The 9320-nt window shown below is 46.9% G+C and overlaps 1 long non-coding RNA gene across 1 annotated transcript; it reads right to left on the bottom strand.

Moving 5' to 3' along the window:
- Positions 1 to 915: 915 nt before the first annotated feature.
- LOC108635226 lies at positions 916 to 8242 on the bottom strand. Its single transcript, XR_001917767.1, has 3 exons — positions 8152 to 8242; positions 7843 to 7929; positions 916 to 985 (listed from the first exon to the last, which is right to left on the bottom strand). It is a non-coding gene; the product is annotated as an uncharacterized LOC108635226 (long non-coding RNA).
- Positions 8243 to 9320: the final 1078 nt, after the last annotated feature.

The raw sequence follows: 9320 nt of genomic DNA, 5'->3' as shown, positions 1-9320 counted from the left end.
CTTCTAGATGACATCCCTCCTCTGCTCTGGACCATCCAATGCTTCCATCCCACTTCCGGTTTCCCTGCCCATTGCTTGGAGACCAGCTCCCTCCCATCCCCTGCTCCCTCTCCTCAGACACGCTGGTCTTCCTGCCATTCCTCCAACCTGCCAGATCAGCTCCTTCCTTTTGACCCCCTGCCTCAGACCCCCTCCCCCTGGTGACTGCGTGGCCGCCACCTTCATGTCACTCAGACCCCATGAGGCAGCAGCTCCTCAGGGAAGCCAGAATGTCACCTTCTTTGTCACATCCTCCCCATAAGAACAGGAGCCCCGTGAGGGCAGGGCCTTGTCCTCCTGCTGCACAGGCTCTCACACGTATCGGACACATAGAGACCTGGGCAGTGAGACTAGGAACTGGAGACACCAGCGGAGAGGGCATCTCTGACCCAGGTGCTCGGATACCCAACCTCGCTTCTGGTGTTAATGGAAGATGCTCTTTTCGCAAACTGTATATGACAATCACCTGGATACAAAAAGATCTTAGAATCTCTAATTTCTAAGTGATACATTTTGACTTAAGCCATGGAAGAGGAAATTAAAAAGTTCTAAATAAAATTGCAACAGTATCCTTAACAAATTTCATTAGAATAGTGATGATTCAATAACCCTGTGGTTGCACTTTTATACACTTTAGGGTTTATGTGGCTTAGAGTGTAATAGTGACATTTCTACAGGGCTTTAGGTTCATCTTCCAAGGCATGAACACCAGCTCTGAGAAGAAGGAGGCAAAAAACTGAGGGAGAAGAGGGTATTTACCATGAACCCAAAGAGAGTGACCCGCGGGGAGGTCTGCCCTTCAACACACCTGAGTGCTCGCAATTCCACGGATTTCTAGAAATTACTTACATCTTTCAATATCAGAATCTGACTTGCATCTTTTACGTGCTGCAGCTGATGAGTGACTAAGATGGTGATCTTCTCCTTCAAAGCCTGACGAACACACCTACAAATGTAAAAGGTACAGAAAGCAAAAACACATTAATGGAGTGCCTCAAACTGAAAACCTATATTTTTTAAAACAGTGAGACAAAGACCACACAGCAGTGAAAGATCTTTGGTTTAAATACCAAATCAATAATAAAAATTAAATAAACATAAATCAATTAATCCAAGTAGGTTCTTAAATTTATCAGCAGCAAATTTGCATCTAGTGCTATAAAAAAATTCATAAAAACCAGTCTACTGGAGGAGGCAAAAACAGCTAAGTGTTTTCCTCTAAAGCTCAGATTAACAATTATTTACATGTTTCATAAAGGAAAACAACTGAGTAATACTGAGGTCTCAAAACTTGACTAAACTAAAACACTATTTTATCGCTATTTGGGAATGGGAGGAGAGGGATCCACGTCATTTAAAAATGTGTACATTCTTGGCTTTCTAGATGATTATTTATAGTTAATGATGTAAATATTCACAACAAAAAAACTAATAGATTCTTGGTAATCTTTGCCAGAGTGCATTTGCTAGACATGTGTTCCCAAAGAATATTAGATAGAAAATGAATGTCAGCGTGGCCTCCATCAGTCACTACAACATTCCCAGTTCCATCCAGGAAGCAAGTCTCCTTTCATTTGGAGTGAACACCTTCCACACATGAAAGTAAAAGAACAGAATCCGAATGGCCCAAATCACAGTGGAAATCACCCAGTGACTCAGAGCACCCACCAGTTCTCTTAGTCAAGACACCCCTCACTATTCAAACTTAAATTGTTTTCACAGTAAAAAACAAACAAACAAACAAACAAAAAAACTACACCTACATTTCAAATGTAAACCCCTAGGAACTCAGCCCCAGTGTCATCCCACAAAATCCACAACTCATCCAGGGAAGCAAGGGCTCCAGGCAGGTACTCTGGGAGCCCAAGGCCCTTGCAGAGCAAATCTCAGGAACCTGGGCCAGAGCTCAGCCTGTGAGTGGGCATCTGGAGGCAGCAGGCTGCAGCTCAGTCCCTCTCATGAGCCTGATGTCAGATGAGAGACTCAACCTCAGTTTCTTCATCTCAAAACAAGATCAAACAACTCATCCACATGTTCTGGAAATCAAAACCACCAATCTACTCAGCAAATGTCAGCTTTCTTTTCCACTCCTCCCTAACCATGAGTGGTCATGTGCTTTGGACTTGGGTCAGAAAACTCTTAAGGGGACACTCTGGATATTGAATCTGTGATTAGAAACAAGACACTGGAATGTAAACACATATGCCATACATTCGCTAAGTCCAAAAGGATCCATTTTTACATTTTGACATGGGTTAGCTCAGCATTCATACCTAAGTTTCTTTCATACCTAAGTTTCTTGGACTAACACCTTTTCAAACTTAGTACTAAAACAGATTTTTTTCTCCTTAATTCATAATTGCCTGCCAATAATCCCTAAAAGTGGATGCTAATCAAATCTGACAGGGTGTTGTGTCCAAAGTGAACCAAACCCAAAAGTTTTAAGATGTTTTCTTCCTAACATCCCATCACAGATGAGGTAGTATAAATAATTATAATGAAGAGATCAATTAATGGCTTTGAATTTTTCATAAATGATGCTTTAATCCAAATCACTAGAAAAATACACTATTTTCCAAGTTTTTAAAGATTTCCAAGTCATGCCATAGAAATGACTGAGTCAGCAACCAGTTGTATAATAGCTATTCCTATATAAAGGCTGTGTTAATCTTATAATCCCACATATAATCCAATATAAGGGCTCTATTAAGAGGAGACACATCTTGTGGTGGAGGCGATACAAGTAAGACATAGGCCCCACCTCCATTCATTCAATCAGCAGAGGTTTACTGAGGAGCCAGGTACTGTCCTAAGTGCTGAGGACCCACCACAAGTCAAGACAGAAGAGAATACTCTGCACCGTGTAGAGGACACAGTGAATAAATACAGAAAATCCACTACTGGGCTGTTACCTGTGCTCTGAAGGAAAAACAAGGGCAGCTTCTGTCTTAGATGGGGAGACACGGGAGCCCTGAGACTAACTGGGGAAACATCCTGGAAGAAGGCACAGCAGGTGCAGGGTTCCTGGGACAGAACACGCTGGGTTTGAGGCACCTTCCTGCATTCATAGTTTATAGGTGGCAGGTGGTGGTGGTGGTTTAGTGGCTAAGTCATTTCTGACTCTTGCAACCCCATGGACTGTAGCCTGCCAGGCTCCTCTGTCCATGAGATTTTCCAGGCAAGAATACTGGAGTGAGTTGCCATTTTCTTCTTCAGGGGATCTTCCTGGACCCAGGAGTCGAACCCAGGTCTCCTGCACTGCAGGCAGATTCTTTTCCATCTGAGCTACAGTGGGTGGCAGGGGGACTCATAAATGGTCAAGTACACCCACAGAGGGCTGGGGGAAGACAGAGGGCACGGGCGGCCCCTTGGAGGAGTAGGTGGGAATGGCAGGTCCCGTCTTCCACCTTCCTTCTGTGTCCTGGGGCAGTGCTCCCTGGCTCTGGGACAGAGGACCAGTGTGTACAGACAGAAGGGGTGAGAAAGGACCCCGCAGAGCCAGCACCACTGGACACCAAGTGGGTGTGCAGATTAGCTGGAAAGGCTGAAGGGGGCAGATGGCAAGGAAGCCTGTTTGTTTTGAGGACCTGGAGCTGCTTTGTGAATGGTGGTGGTGGTGGAGTGGTGGGGGTGGGCGGAGTCGGTGGGGGAGGTGTCCCTGAAGGGCTGGAGGCAGGTGGGTGAGCTGTGTAGACAGGAGGGTGAGTCGTGTAGACAGCAGCGTGGGAGTCTGATCAGGACAGACCCCAAGATCTGATGACGCAGGAGGCAGGGGTCTGGTGATGTGGGGCTGAACCAGGTTGGGACCCATGGCTGGACACAGGTGAGCCTGCATCAGTTCACGTAAGGCCCTCATCTTCTGTAGCTGATAGAATCCACTGTGTTCACAGCATAAAGCTATAAAAGTCATGAACCTCAATGACCTTGGATATAAATTCATGACTGAAGGAAACTGTTAAAGGAAAGCAGAAGTGTGAGTCATTCATTTGTAATACAAAACCCTTCCCATGACCAAGCTTCCACAGGACCACCATCTCTCACAGCATATTGTTCCATCCAATTCTCTGACTTGAGAACAGTCTCCAGTTGCTGCTGAGTGGTTTCCTAAATTGCTTTCATGCTCTCTGCTTTAACTTTCCCTAGAGAATGTGCTTCTGATTACAAACAATAGTCTTAAGCTTGCTTCCATCAAGTATATATCCAAAACTGAACACTCAAAATATTTGAGAGGATTTTATAAATATCTCCAGTGCTTGAAAAAGAACTCAGGAGAACTTCTGCGATCAGCACCCTGTACTTGGCACCAAAAATGCCTTGCTCTCCCTTCCCTGTGACACAGATGCAATGACCAGCAGAATCTGCTCCTGGATGGGGAACTTGCACAGATGCTCACAAGACGGGGTGGCACATATTAGTGAGCTCAGGGTGGGGCTGGGAACAAGGAGGCTGAGACACTCATGGTGCCAGGAGGGCGGGGGTGGGGAATCTCTGTCACAGTACGAGCCGCTGTCACTGAACTCGTGATGAGACACTGGCACTTCTCTAAAGGAAAACTCATCAAGTCATGAATGGGAGAGGCTGGGAAAGGGGGATCTGATCAGAGAGCTGGAGACAACGCCATGTGTCATCTGCCCTGTTCCCTCTTATTCTCAAGGATTCTGTGCCACTATTCAGGTTTGTATGTGTGTTTACAATATACCTAACATGAAATTTACCGTTTTTGTCATTTTTTAGCACACAGCTCAGTGGCATTAAGTACATTCACGTTGATGTGCAGCCATCACCAACCATCCATCTCCACGACTCTTTTATGACCCCAACACTAAGCATGTTTTATACAAGGGCAGGTTCCACCACAGTCTAACAACGCCTGCTTAGTGGATGTGGAATCCTAGCTCCTAGCCAGATTCTAGTGTCCAGAGCCCAGAGCTCCTCACAGGCCTCCTCTCACATTTGTTAACCCTGCTGACGTCTCTACTTTGGTATTCTGGACTTGCTGTAAATCAATCATGTCCCCTCAGATTCACATGCAGTCACCTGAGTCATCAGTACCTTAGAATTTGGTGTCATGGACTTTAAGGTAATTAATTACTCTTAATTATACTGGATCTAATCTGATCTGACTGGTGTGCTTCGATGAAGAGACTAAGACACAAGGACAGAGACACAAGCATGTAAATCAATGAAGTTAGAAGCACACCCCCTCACCATGCACAAAAATAAACTCAAAATGGCGTAAATACTTAATCACTTCCTGGTGGCTCAGAGGTTAAAGCATCTGCCTCCAATGTGGGAGACCCGGGTTCAATCCCTGGGTCAGGAAGATCCCCTGGAGAAGGAAATGGCAAATCCACTCCAGTATTCTTGCCTGGAAAATCCCATGGACGGAGAAGCCTAGTAGGTTACAGTCCACGGGGTCGCAAAGAGTCCGAACACAACTGAGCGACTTCAACTTCACCTTCACCTTCACTTAATCATAAAGACATGACACCATAAAACTCCCAGTAGAGATTATAGGCAAAACATTCTGTGACATAGATTATACCAAATGTTTTCTTAGGTCAGTCCCCTAAGGCAACAGATATATAAGCAAAAATATACAAATGGGGGCTTTGCTGGCGGCTCAGTGGCAAAGAATCCACCTGACAGTGCAGGAGACACGGGATCCCTCCCTGGTCCAGGAAGCTCCCACGTGCACAAAGCACCTCAGCCCAGGCAGCACAACCATTGAGCCTGTGCTCTGGGGCCCAGGAGCCGCAACTACTAAGTCCATGCACCCTAGAGCCCGTGCTTTGCAACGAGAGAAGCCACCACAGTGAGAAGTCCATGCACCACAGCTAGAGAGTAGCCCCTGCTCACTGCAACTAGAGAAAACCCCGATCATGTGGGACACAGCGAGGGGATGTGGTCAGAAGCTGAGAAAGGTCTCAGGAAAAAGCAGACCACCCACACCGTGAACCTGTAGCCTCAAGAGCTGTGAGAAATTTAATTTCTATTCTTTGAGCACCCACATCTGTGACAATGTGCTATAGACTGAATGTTTTACTCCTGAAAACTCATCTATTGAGACCTAATCCCAACTGTGTTTGGTATTAGGAGGTGGGGCCATTGGGAGGGACCAGGTCATGAGGGTGGAGACTTCATGAAAGGGATTAGTGTCCTTATAAAAGGGACCCACACGGCTCCCTCATCTCTGCCACCACATGAGGCCGCAGGAATTGGACTCTCATCATGCTGAATCTTTCAGCACCCTGACTTGGACTTTCCCAGCCTCCAAAACCATGAGATAAAAACTTGTTATTTCTAAAGCCACCCAGCTCTGGTTCCTGTGAGAGCAGCCTGGACAGACACAGTACGAGAAACTAACACCAGGAGCTGAGAGCGAGAATTTCCAAACAGCTTCTCCTTACTGGCACACCCCACCTCTTCCAGGCGAGGACTTGCCTGCTATTCTCCTCACAGCCCTGCTTCCTCCTCCCTCCACACCTGAGCTTCTACTCCTGCTTCAACAAAGGACTGGGTCCTCTTCTCAGCCTCCATACACCTGCCCCCAGGGTACTTCCTGCCCAGCCCCAGGCACAGGGAGCTTTCCAACTTCAGTGAAAGCCTCCAGCTGACACTCCCACCTTTACATTCAGCACCTACTACCCCTGTATTAAAACTCTCTAAACCCTGACTCTGCTGAGCTTTTCCCAGGCATCTGTCTTAACAAGCTCCACGTAGAGTGAGGTTCCTCAGAGGCAGGAATGAGAGCTGGGAGTCCTAGTCTCCCTTATTCTGCCAGTGTGGGTCCTTCCCCTCTCCTGGCTCACCGTCCTCCTTATAAACTAAGATGTTTTGTTCAGTAAGGCACTGATCTCAGTGCACACAGCAGGGAGTTAATAACTGCAGCTGGAAGGCTCATTGCCTTTAACAAAGTGAACAACAGCAAGAGACCTGACCATGGGGGAGATGTGGAGGCTGTTTTAGGAAAAAAACAAGTTCGCAAGGCTTTCAAAAAGCCCAGACTAGACTCTATAAAAGGCCTCAGCCAGTGTGTGTTAGGACACATTATACACAGAAAAGAATCAGAGTTGTTCTAATTTAGTCATTGTATAGCCAACCAGGAGCCACTGACAAGTTCTACATTTTAGAAACAGGAATGAGAGTCAAGACTCAGGCCAGATTATAGGTGACACTACATTGTAGCTCTAAGTATTAACTCTAGTAAGCATCCATGAAATAACATGAAATGATTGAAATCATACTCAGATGTGGAACAAATGATTCTCAAATCCTAGACTTTATTTCCAAACTGATAGAATAACAAGCATAAACCAACAGGATCTTTCCATGAAAGCCCTATGTCAGTACTGAAAACTTCGCTTCTAACGTGCCTTAAGCAAATGATGGAGGAAAAAAAACTGGTAGCCAAGTACCAGGTTATAGAGTCTCACTCTCTGATTTTAAAACCCTACATCATCTTTCTTATTCCTTGGGTCTGGATCCACCTGGAGTGTCTGGTAATCAACTGCAAGTAGCAAGAGGGAAACTGCCATCTATGTCACTCCCTAAAGCATGGACCCCAATGCCCCCCACCCACACACACACTGGAAGCACCTGCTGTATTTTCCTGTCCTGACCTCATCAGGATGCAAGATTTCTCTACGATAGATCTTCTGTGGAGGGAAGGGAGGGGAGGGAGGAACACCAGGGCAGCAGGAGCTGAGTCTCCTGGAGCACAAAGGCTTTCCTGAGCTCTCTTCCCTCATCTCTACAGGGCTCTTGGAAAGAAGAAACGATAGAAAACTGGAGCAAACTCACTCTTCGAACAAGTGTCTGCTGACTCCTGCATCCACTGCGCTGAGCGGATCGTCCAGGAGGTAGATGTCTGCGTCCTGATACACGGCTCTAGAAAACGTAGAGAGACGTCAGGAGGGGGACACTTCACACTCCCTGGGTCTCATCTCTGAACCATGATGGCGTCTAACAACTCCATGTTCATTCCAGAGCCCAGGGAAAGGGCCAAGATCCTGCTTCACACAGACCCACCCGGTGAGCTGGGTCTGCGTGCTCACGTCCACTGGGAGCTGCAGAGGAGGAGGGGCGGATGGCAACTGAAACCCCACTTACCTGGCGAGGCTGACCCGGGCTTTCTGTCCTTCACTCAGGGGGGTTCCTCTGTCTCCTATCTCAGTTAGATCTCCTTCCTCCAAAAGCTGTAAATCCTGCACAGAGAGAAAACGGGGGGAAAGAAAAAGATATAAATTGTGCTCTACTACCATCTTACACTCTTAGCATTAGTTCCTCACACAAGTATTTGACTAACGTGCATGCATGCTCAGCTGCTAAGTCGTATTCAACTCTTTGTAACCCCATGGACTAGGGCTTGTCAGGCTCTTCTGTCCGTGGGATTCTCCAGGCAACAACACTGGAGGGGTTTGCTGTTTCCTCCTCCAGGAGATCCTCCTGACCCAGGGGTCGAATCAGTGTCTCCTGTGTCTCCAGCACTGGCAGGTGGATTCTTTCCCACCAAGCAACCTGGGAAGCTAGAGCAGTGGGTACAAGTCAGAGTAACTAAACTGTGACCTTTAACATTAGAAAAAAAAAAAAAACCCCTCTCAGTGTCTTTTGTTTTTGTTTTGTAGTTTTGCAACAGCATCTATGCGTTTGACCATTTTAACAGATATTTACTGAGGACCTACTTATTGTATGACAGGCATTACTCTGGGAACAATGAACTCATTTGTGAAGAAACAAAACTCCTAGAGTTTCTTTCCCATGATGGAAGACAGACGATGTGGAAAATTAACCTGAGCACAAGTACTGAGGACAGGAAGGAAAAGGAAGCCTGTTCAGGGGGATGGAGAGTGAAGGAGGGAAGTGAGTCCAGGAGGGGAGGGCTCTGCTCAGAGGGGATGTGAGCAGATCTGGAGGGGGGCACTCAGGCAGACCTGGAGAGGCTGCTCCTCACAGAGGGAGGGGCGAGTGCAGGGGCCATGGGGAGATGCCCAAGGGGTTCAGGATCAGGAGGCAGGAGAGCAGAACTGAGAATGAGTGAGGGAAGAGATAGAGCAGGAGGAGCCTGGGGGCACTCCAGTAACAGGAGGAGGGGGAGGACGGACCTGTTTGAGGTTTTAAGGAATCACTCCTGTGCTTTACAGAAAACAGACAGTAAAGTGGGGAAGGGTGAGGGTTGGATACAAGTGAGGAGGCTTCCAGAATAATCGAGGTGAGAGATGACGGTGGTCAGGGCCAGAGTGAGAACAGTGGGAATGGAGAGATGGGTCACACTCCAGGCA

This window comes from Capra hircus, unplaced genomic scaffold (genome assembly GCF_001704415.2).
Source record: "Capra hircus breed San Clemente unplaced genomic scaffold, ASM170441v1, whole genome shotgun sequence".
In the NCBI taxonomy this organism is placed as follows: domain Eukaryota; kingdom Metazoa; phylum Chordata; class Mammalia; order Artiodactyla; family Bovidae; genus Capra; species Capra hircus.
The sequence above is the reverse complement of the archived record's forward strand: the minus strand, read 5'-3'. Positions and strand labels throughout refer to the sequence as shown.